We start from the raw sequence: 10917 nt of genomic DNA, 5'->3' as shown, positions 1-10917 counted from the left end.
TACAAATGATCTTCTTATGGCCTCGGACAGTGGACTCATCTCTGTGCTTGTTCTGTTAGACCTCAGTGCTGCTTTTGATACTGTTGACCATAAAATTTTATTACAGAGATTAGAGCATGCCATAGGTATTAAAGGCACTGCACTGCGGTGGTTTGAATCATATTTGTCTAATAGATTACAATTTGTTCATGTAAATGGGGAATCTTCTTCACAGACTAAAGTTAATTATGGAGTTCCACAAGGTTCTGTGCTAGGACCAATTTTATTCACTTTATATATGGTTCCCTTAGGCAGTATTATTAGACGGTATTGCTTAAATTTTCATTGTTACGCAGATGATACCCAGCTTTATCTATCCATGAAGCCAGAGGACACACACCAATTAGCTAAACTGCAGGATTGTCTTACAGACATAAAGACATGGATGACCTCTAATTTCCTGCTTTTAAACTCAGATAAAACTGAAGTTATTGTACTTGGCCCCACAAATCTTAGAAACATGGTGTCTAACCAGATCCTTACTCTGGATGGCATTACCCTGACCTCTAGTAATACTGTGAGAAATCTTGGAGTCATTTTTGATCAGGATATGTCATTCAAAGCGCATATTAAACAAATATGTAGGACTGCTTTTTTGCATTTACGCAATATCTCTAAAATCAGAAAGGTCTTGTCTCAGAGTGATGCTGAAAAACTAATTCATGCATTTATTTCCTCTAGGCTGGACTATTGTAATTCATTATTATCAGGTTGTCCTAAAAGTTCCCTAAAAAGCCTTCAGTTAATTCAAAATGCTGCAGCTAGAGTGCTGACGGGGACTAGAAGGAGAGAGCATATCTCACCCATATTGGCCTCTCTTCATTGGCTTCCTGTTAATTCTAGAATAGAATTTAAAATTCTTCTTCTTACTTATAAGGTTTTGAATAATCAGGTCCCATCTTATCTTAGGGACCTCGTAGTACCATATCACCCCAATAGAGCGCTTCGCTCTCAGACTGCAGGCTTACTTGTAGTTCCTAGGGTTTGTAAGAGTAGAATGGGAGGCAGAGCCTTCAGCTTTCAGGCTCCTCTCCTGTGGAACCAGCTCCCAATTCAGATCAGGGAGACAGACACCCTCTCTACTTTTAAGATTAGGCTTAAAACTTTCCTTTTTGCTAAAGCTTATAGTTAGGGCTGGATCAGGTGACCCTGAACCATCCCTTAGTTATGCTGCTATAGACGTAGACTGCTGGGGGGGTTCCCATGATGCACTGTTTCTTTCTCTTTTTGCTCTGTATGCACCACTCTGCATTTAATCATTAGTGATTGATCTCTGCTCCCCTCCACAGCATGTCTTTTTCCTGGTTCTCTCCCTCAGCCCCAACCAGTCCCAGCAGAAGACTGCCCCTCCCTGAGCCTGGTTCTGCTGGAGGTTTCTTCCTGTTAAAAGGGAGTTTTTCCTTCCCACTGTAGCCAAGTGCTTGCTCACAGGGGGTCGTTTTGACCGTTGGGGTTTTACATCATTATTGTATGGCCTTGCCTTACAATATAAAGCGCCTTGGGGCAACTGTTTGTTGTGATTTGGCGCTATATAAAAAAAAAAATTGAATTGATTGAGATGACAGACTAAAAAGTTCATTTGTCAAGTTACATTAAATTTGTGAACATTTCAAAAGGGCTGTTGGTTCAAAACTATTGCAGATACAAAGATATTATTTGAATTTCTTCATACGTTTGGTGGAGGAGCCCCTGTGATTCATTTTTTTTCAGGCGAGTCTTTTGGGGAACCCTTTGGGTGATTTGGGACAGAATGACCCTGCAGGGTCTTTCTGACAACACTGCACCTACGTGTTGTCAGAAATATTTGTATATTTTCTTCTTTACATGCTTTACCCACAGCTAATCAACTCAGTCAGCTGTTCTCAACCAATCAAGAGCTGCAGATATCTGATTTAGACAATCAGTCAAGATCCTTATTTTGACCAATCAAGTTTGACCAATCAGCTCACCTGGCTGTGTGATCTCGGTGGGCGTGTCTTTTTCAGGGGAATCTTCTTGTTTCTCTCTTCTGTCCTGCCTGGAGATGGTGATGGGTTTAGCTCTGATCTTCTCTGTAGATGGAAAAAACAAAGTTATTATGATGAGAATAACACAGGTTCAGATCCCACATACACAGTTCTACAAGTCTTCAGCTCCTTTAGTGAAGGAAACGTGGAAATAACAGTCTACAAATACTCTACTGTAAAGGTAAAAGTCTGACAGAGAAGATTTGACTGAAGGGAAAATACACCAATAATATAGAAATGGTGATAATTAATTGTCACTGTATTCTTTCATGGGAACTCCTGTGAAACAATTGTGTTGTATTTTTAAGATGAAATATCAATTTACAATAATTTTCTAATAATATTGGAATAAAACCTTCAATTATTATTCATCAAAAACTGAAACGTCAAAGGAAAAGTGGCACTGAATGGACATTAACAAGAACAAGTCAAATGAATAACACTGTCCCCTAAAATGCTGAAGGACGGAGGTCTCTTTATATTTGTATATTTGGAAATATGTCATCTTAGTCTCAGATGGCAACTGAAATCGTGTGCAAAGGTTCGAGTGGGCTGCATAAGATTGTCCATTTTTAAAGCGGGTCCCGGGGTCCGACGTTTGAGAAAGTCTGATCTAATATCAACAAATCAATGAAATGGGATGGTGGAATAATGTCCAAGTCCATGCTGTTGGACACACACACCTCAGGGACTCACACTCAGAAGTTAACATAAACATACAGATTTTCTCATGTGACTCGTCTCATGTCCTTTTTGAGGACTGAATTAGGATATTGGACGAGTTACAGTTTGAAAGCTTAGAGGACCTCAGATTTTTGGGAACCTCTTTGGGGGCTCAAACCACAGGTTTGGAACCAGGGTACTAGAAATTTTAAACAACAGGTTGGACACTTCTTCTATCTCCAGTCGACAGTTTGACAGACACAGATGGTCTGTCATGTTTGTGCACACGTGTCTCACTCCACAAAAGCCAACAGGTTTCTTCTGAAGAGCTGCACTGCTTACCCACTGCTGAGGGGGGAACTACAAAAGTGTTCCTTCTTTTTGGAGGTTCCTCCTGAATGTCAAACTTTTTCAGCTCTCCCTCGTCTCTGATCTTCACATCTCGTGCATCTTCACGCTGCATAATTGAGGATGAAATGACCACAGATTAATGTTTATGTCCTTAGTCATATTTCTGGAAGTTTACACCGTATTTAAAATATGTTTTTAATACACCTAGAAATGGGCGGGGCACCTTTATCGTGCTTCAGTAAATTGAACAAAGTGTGAAAGTGAACTCACCACGTCTTGTGCACGAGGCGCTGTTCCAACAGCAGGCGAGGCGGCTTCACTGCAGGGAGAAAATTTAACACTAAGATTAATAAATCAACCATGTGAGAAATCAAATCAAATATATTTTATTCTCTTTTTTGCCTCATACCATCCGTTGCTTTTCTCCTTGCAGGTTGCTGGTTCTTCTGGGTGGTATGGGACGGGTTTAAATCCTCCCCTGCCCACTGCAACATAATGTTCGTGGCTCTTGAGGTCCTTTGGATCTTCAATGGGACGACCATCCAGAGTGTAAAGTCTGAGAATTCAAAGAAGCCCCTTCAGTTTCACTCACTACAGCACAGTCAGTTCCAATTCCTACTGCAGTTTGCAAGGACTGAAAACTATTGATTCAGATTCAGCTCCATTAATGAGCATCAGACCAATGTTGGTTTGTGTTTCCTGTTTGTGACATGCAATTTAATGCAATTCTGCCCCACAAAAGTATCAACATTTGCACAACAGGTTTAGACGTATTGAGTCCATCAGCTGTGTTTGACTCACACGTGACCGAGGTGCAGATGTTCTACAGTACCTTCTCACTCCAGCACGAAGGTGCATTTTCTTCGCCACCATGGCGACCACGTCTTCTAACCTCTTTGTTGCATATTTGGGCATCTTGATGTGCACCGGAGGCACCAGGGCTTCTCCATTAGGATGCACACTACAGAATGACCAAACAAAGAATTACAACATTGATCAGACACAAATAACATTCATGATAAATAATTATCCACCTGAGACTCTGAACTTACTGTATTGACAAAAATTCAGCTTTTCTTTTCTTGGGGTCAGGCGTCTTAACTTTGCTGAGAACAGGCTTATTAGTCTGTCAATTAAAACATAATAAGCATTATTATAAAATTGTAAACATTCAGTGTCATCAAATAAATCAGTTTACAAGAATTATTAAACCAGATCAAACCACAAATCTCCAAACCAGGAAACTGGATGGCTTCATTTTTTCAGAGCAGAAGACGGTAATCAGTGAGGACGGTAATAATGTGGTTGTCAAATCACCCGGTGGAGCCACAAACTCCAGGAACACCACATTCTTTAAAGGTACTACACTCCAAAAAAAATGGATCTTTGGATGAACTCAATTCAGTTATGGGCAGGATTTCCATCTAATAAATATATTGAGCCCCAACTCCAGTAAAACATATCCATGCAAGATAATGTAATTTAATTTAGTTGGGACTACATATATTTATTAAGATGGAATCCAATCCAATGAGTCATTAGTTTGAGTGCATCACTCAAACTAATGACTCATTGGATGAACTCAATTCAATTACACGCAGGATTTCTAATAAACAAGGTTGAGTAGGATTACTTTGAAATGTAATCCAAAAGTAATCAGATTACAAGTAATCCAAATGTATGTACATACATACATGTAATCCACATGTATTCTTTCAAAGTAATCCTACCCAACCTTGCTAATAAATATGTCGTCCCAACTAAATTAAATTAAATGGACTTGGAAGCACTTTATTTGAGTTGGGGCTACATATATTTATTAGATGGAAATCCTGATCATAATTGAACTGACTTCATCATGCATCAGTTTTTTGAGTGATAAGGACCTTGTACCACATTGGAACAACATGGAAATAACAGAGATAGAGGATGAGAGATGCGAACACAACGTGGAGTCCAAAGGAGAGACTTGCACGGGGACCAAACCCTGACGAGAGAATGTGGACACACTTTTCGAATGGAGATCAGATCGAATCGCGTGTTACTTTCATAGAACACTAACATAATTTTGTCGCCTGTTTTCGAGAATGTGTGTGCTGATATCATTGAATGTGTTGAGTTTGGTTGATGTCATACAAAGTTTTCTCACCTCTGCTTTCTTGAACTCTTCTGTCTTCTTGCAGTAGCTGAAATATAAAAAACAACAGGATTAAGACAAGAGGTTTACAGTGAAAAAAAAAGATGATTCAGTTTGTTGTAAAACTGTCTGAAGGGGCCACGATGTTACATTTTGAACAGGCTCCATAAATGACAAAGCTGCTCCCCAATAGGTCTTTATTTAGTCGTCCAGCAACCAAATGTTGATTTCAGGGTGAAGCTCACAATGAGGAATGTGGAATGTTTTTAGTCTTGTCAAAGTCATTTGACAAGACTGTCTGTTGGTCTGTGATTTTTTATGTCTGTTGTTCTGTCAGTTTATATGTCAGTTGGTTTGTCTCTTCATATGTCTGTTGGTCTGTCTGTTTATATGTCTGTTGGTTTGTCTGTTTATATGTCTGTTGGTGTGTCTGTTTATACTTGGACGTCTGTTGGTTTGTTTGTTTACCTGTCTGTTCATATGTCTGTTTATATGCTGAGCCGAGTATTCCTTTAACTTTAACTAGTAATGACTTCCTGACTTTCTTTGCTTATAAAATTTTAACTATTAGAGAAAAAATTACTCATAACCATCCCAAAGACATATCGTTATCTTTGGCTGCTGGAGACGGTATCCATCCCACTTTGGATGGAGCAGCTCTCATCTTGAGAAATCTGGCCAATTTTATTAAACCCTCCAAATCGTGAGTATCCAGGGTTGGGACCAGTTAGCAGAGTTGTAGTCTTACACACCTCTCTGCAGCTTCTCTCCCCCTGCCATCCCCCGATTACCCCATCCCCGTAGAGACGGTGCCTGCTCCCAGAGAGGAAATGGTGTCTCACTAAATTAGAAGATCTTCACTTAGCCTGGAAAAAGAGTCTGTTGCTCTATAAAAAAGCCCTACGTAAAGCTAGGACATCTTACAACCCCTGGCAAAAATTATGGAATCACCGGCCTCGGAGGATGTTCATTCAGTTGTTTAATTTTGTAGAAAAAAAGCAGATCACAGACATGACACAAAACTAAAGTTATTTCAAATGACAACTTTCTGGCTTTAAGAAACACTATAAGAAATCAAGAAAAAAAGATTGTGGCAGTCAGTAACAGTTACTTTTTTAGACCAAGCAGAGGAAAAAAATATGGAATCACTCAATTCTGAGGAAAAAATTATGGAATCACCCTGTAAATTTTCATCCCCCAAACTAACACCTGCATCAAATCAGATCTACTCGTTGACATTGACCCTATGCCATGACATTGACCCTATGTGTCTTTTTACAAGGAATGTTTTTGCAGTTTTTGCTCTATGGCAAGATGCATTATCATCTTGAAACATCCCCAAACATCCTTTCAATTGTCCAAAATATCAACGTAAACTTGTGCATATATTGATGATGTAATGACAGCCATCTCCCCAGTGCCTTTACCTTACATGCAGCCCCATATCATCAATGACTGTGGAAATTTACATGTTCTCTTCAGGCAGTCATCATTATAAATCTCATTGGAACTGTTGTGAAAGTGTAGGAACACGGACCCACAACAGGTTCCACTTTCGTGAGGATGGTGGTGTTGCCCTGGGACGGCGGGAGGCCCGTGACAAAATCCAGGCCGATGTGGGACCAGGGGCGATGAGGCACAGGCAGCGGCTGGAGCAGTCCCGGTGCCCTGCGGTGGTCAGCCTTGCCCCTGGCGCAGGTGGTGCAGGCCTGGATATAATCCCGAACGTCGGCCTCCAGGGACGCCCACCAGAAGCGCTGCCGGACAACTGCCACGGTTCTTCACACCCCCGGATGACAGGAGAACTTGGAGCCGTGACAGAAGTCCAAGACTGCAGCCCTGGCCTCTGGTGGGACGTAAAGTTTGTTCTTCGGCCCGGTTCCGGGGTCCGGGCTCCGTGCCAGGGCCTCCCGGACGGTCTTCTCCACGTCCCAGGTGAGGATGGCCACGATAGCGGACTCCGGGATGATAGGTTCCGGTGGATCAGACAACTCAGTTTTGACTTCGTCTTCATGCACCAGGGACAAGGCATCCGATCTCTGGTTCTTGGTCCCGGGGCGGTAGGTGATCCGGAAGTCAAAACGGCCGAAGAACAGTGACCAGCGGGCTTGCCTGGGGTTCAGCCGCTTGGCGGTCCTGATATACTCCAGGTTCCGGTGGTCAGTGAAAACTGTGAATGGCACGGACGTTCCCTCCAACAGATGTCTCCACTCTTCAAGAGCCTCTTTCACCGCAAGGAGTTCTCGATTGCCGACGTCATAGTTCCGTTCAGCCGGGGTCAACCTGCGGGAAAAATAGGCACACGGGTGAAGGACCTTATCGGTCTCTCCGCTCTGGGACAGCACGGCTCCTATCCCTGAGTCAGAGGCGTCCACTTCAACCATGAACTGGCGGCTAGGGTCGGGCTGCACCAAAACTGGCGCAGTAGAGAACCTTCGTTTCAACTCCTTGAACGCGGCTTCGCACCGATCCGACCAGGTGAAGGGGACTTTTGGAGAGGTCAGGGCTGTCAGGGGGCTAACTACCTGACTGTAGCCCTTAATGAACCTCCTATAGAAATTAGCGAAGCCGAGGAACTGTTGCAGCTTCCTACGGCTTGTTGGTTGGGGCCAATCTCTCACCGCCGCAACCTTGGCCGGATCAGGGGCGACGGAGTTGGAGGAGATTATAAACCCCAGGAAGGACAAAGAAGTGCGGTGAAACTCGCACTTCTCACCCTTCACAAACAGTCGGTTCTCTAACAACCGCTGCAGGACCTGACGTACATGCTGGACATGGGTCTCAGGATCCGGAGAAAAGATGAGAATATCGTCCAGATATACGAAGACGAATCGGTGCAGGAAGTCCCGCAAGACATCGTTAACCAAGGCTTGGAACGTCGCGGGGGCGTTGGTGAGGCCGAACGGCATGACCAGCTACTCAAAGTGACCTAACGGGGTGTTAAATGCCATCTTCCATTCGTCTCCCTTCCGGATCCGAACCAGGTGATACGCATTTCTAAGATCCAGCTTAGTAAAGATTTTGGCTCCATGCAGGTGGGTGAACACGGAATCTAACAATGGCAACGGGTATCGGTTGCGAACCGTAATCTCATTCAGCCCCCTGTAATCAATGCATGGACGGAGTCCGCCATCTTTCTTGCCCACAAAAAAACCCCTGCCCCCATCGGGGAGGTGGAGTTCCGGATCAGCCCGGCAGCTAATGAGTCCCGGATGTAGGTCTCCATTGATTTGCGCTCAGGTCGTGAGAGGTTGTACAGCCTGCTGGATGGGAACTCAGCGCCTGGAACCAAATCAATGGCACAATCGTACGGACGGTGCGGGGAAAGGGTGAGTGCCAGATCCTTACTGAAGACGTCAGCAAGATCGTGGTACTCAACCGGCGCTGCCGTCAGATTGGGAGGGACTTTGACCTCCTCCTTAGCCTGTGAACCGGGAGGAACCGAGGATCCTAAACACCCCCGATGGCAGGTTTCGCTCCACTGAACCACCACCCCAGACGGCCAATCAATCCGGGGATTGTGCTTCAACATCCATGGGATGCCCAAAATCATGCGGGAGGTAGAAGGAGTTACAAAAAACTCAATCTCCTCCCGATGGTTTCCAGACACCACCAGAGTTACTGGTTGTGTCTTGTGTGTGAGTAAAGGGAGGAGGGTGCCATCTAGTGCCCGCACCTGCAATGGCGAAGGAAGCGCCACCAGAGGGAACCCTACCTCCCTTGCCCATCTGCTGTCTAGCAAATTCCCTTCTGACCCCATGTCCACCAGTGCTGGGGCTTGAATCCGCTCAGGATTGTGACTGGGAGTCGTGTGGCAATTTGTGTGTGTCTTACTTGAATGTTTTGACCCCCCCTTAGCCCAGTCTCTAAGGGCGAGTGTTGTCGTTTTGGCCGTTTGGGGCAGTCTCTCTGTGTGTGCTCAGTTGAGCTGCAGAGAAAACACTCTCCACGGATCAGCCTCCCCATTTTGGCCCTGTGCATTTCCCTAACAACGGCAGCAGGGGGAGCTGTTGCCCCACAAAGCGCTGCGGCTGTGGAGCGTGGGGAGGGCGGCCCCTTTTCGAACCCGGAAGGGAGAGGGGCGGCGCGTATCCGGTCACGTCCTTCGCCTCACTCCCGACGGCGTTCCTCCAACCGATTGTCTAACCGTATAACGAGATCGATAAGCCCATCTAAATCCCGCGGTTCCTCCTTAGCTACCAGCTGCTCCTTCAGAACCAACGACAGTCCGTTTATGAAGGCGGCGCGGAGCGCAACGTTATTCCAGCCGGACCTCGCAGCCGCGATGCGGAAGTTGACTGCATAAGCGGCTGCGCTCTCGCGTCCCTGTCTCATTGACAGCAGCACTGTTGAAGCGGTCTCTCCTCTGTTAGTGTGATCAAACACTGTTCTGAACTCCCCCACAAACCCAGTGTATGCTGATAACAACCGTGAGTTCTGTTCCCAGAGCGCCGTAGCCCAGGCGCGTGCTTTACCCCGAAGCAGAGCAATCACATAAGCTATCTTACTGGCATCAGTCGCGTACATGACGAGACGTTGTGCATAAGAAAGTCCGCGCACGTCTCCACACAACCCCCGTACGGCTCTGGAGGGCTTATGTATGCTTCAGGGGAAGGTGCGAGGGGTCGTGCAACGTCACTGTTGCGCACAGGATCGGCAGGAGGGGGAGCCGCAGCAGCGCCCTGAGGGCACGCTTCAACCTGCGCGGCGAGAGCCTCCACCCTGCAGTTAAGGAGAACGTTCTGCTCGGTCATTAGATCCAACCGAGCCGTAAAAGCGGTGAGGATTCGCTGCAACTCACCGATCATGCCTCCTGCAGACGCCTGTGCGCCCTGCTCTTCCATTGGCCGTTCAACAGCCGGTTGACGCCCCTCGGGGTCCATGACGTTGGCCGAGATATCCTGTTGTGAAAGTGTAGGAACACGGACCTACAACAGGGGCGCAAATGAACGGACAATGGAGGAAGTCAAATAACAACACTTTACTGTTGTGAATGAGCACAACAAACACGGCAGGTCACAATAGTATGCAATGAAGTCAATTTACAGAACGTGTCATGTGGGCAGGCTCGAAGATAAGAGACGTCTGTCCAAAGCAGAACCGGAACCACATGATTTCCTCCGCCACCGAACCCCGGGAATACTGGAGCCGCCAAGTCCCGAACTCCCAGGTGGCCACTGCCTCCATTTGTCGGATCTGGTACTGCTGGCGAGGAACAAAAACAGTTAGATGTAGGTGTGTTTATACCCAGCAACACGTATGGTGGGAAATCCACCTCCACCTCTCGTCGAAAAGTCTGCTGTCAAAAAACACAAAGCAACAATATTCTTCTGTCGAAAAGACAACTTGATTGGCTGAGCTCGTTACCTCCTAAGCATAGCGATATCTCGGCAAAGAAGTGGAGATGTCGTCCTGCTGATATACGATTGAAGATCAGATGATTGGTGACAGCTGTCACAGGTAATAAGTGACAGCTGTCACCCCGGCTGCTCCTGTGAGGCGCCTCTTGTGCCTGGAGCCCGCACTCCAGGCAGGGTGCCCTCTGGTGGTTGTGGGCCAGCAGTACCTCCTCTTCAGCGGCCCACACAACAGGAACGGCACCAAACAAAAGTTCCAGCATCATCACCTTGCCCAATGCAGATTCGAGATTCATCACTGAATATGACTTTCATCCAGTCATCCACAGTCCACGAATGCTTTTCCTTAGCCCATTGTAACCTT

The 10917-nt window shown here is 45.7% G+C and overlaps 1 long non-coding RNA gene across 1 annotated transcript; it reads right to left on the bottom strand.

Moving 5' to 3' along the window:
• Nucleotides 1-3957: 3957 nt before the first annotated feature.
• LOC117519374 lies at nucleotides 3958-5347 on the bottom strand. The gene is made up of 3 exons (XR_004563267.1): nucleotides 5209-5347; nucleotides 4112-4185; nucleotides 3958-4020 (listed from the first exon to the last, which is right to left on the bottom strand). It is a non-coding gene; the product is annotated as an uncharacterized LOC117519374 (long non-coding RNA).
• Nucleotides 5348-10917: the final 5570 nt, after the last annotated feature.

Source organism: Thalassophryne amazonica, chromosome 10 (assembly GCF_902500255.1).
Source record: "Thalassophryne amazonica chromosome 10, fThaAma1.1, whole genome shotgun sequence".
NCBI lineage: Eukaryota > Metazoa > Chordata > Actinopteri > Batrachoidiformes > Batrachoididae > Thalassophryne > Thalassophryne amazonica.
The sequence above is the reverse complement of the archived record's forward strand: the minus strand, read 5'-3'. Positions and strand labels throughout refer to the sequence as shown.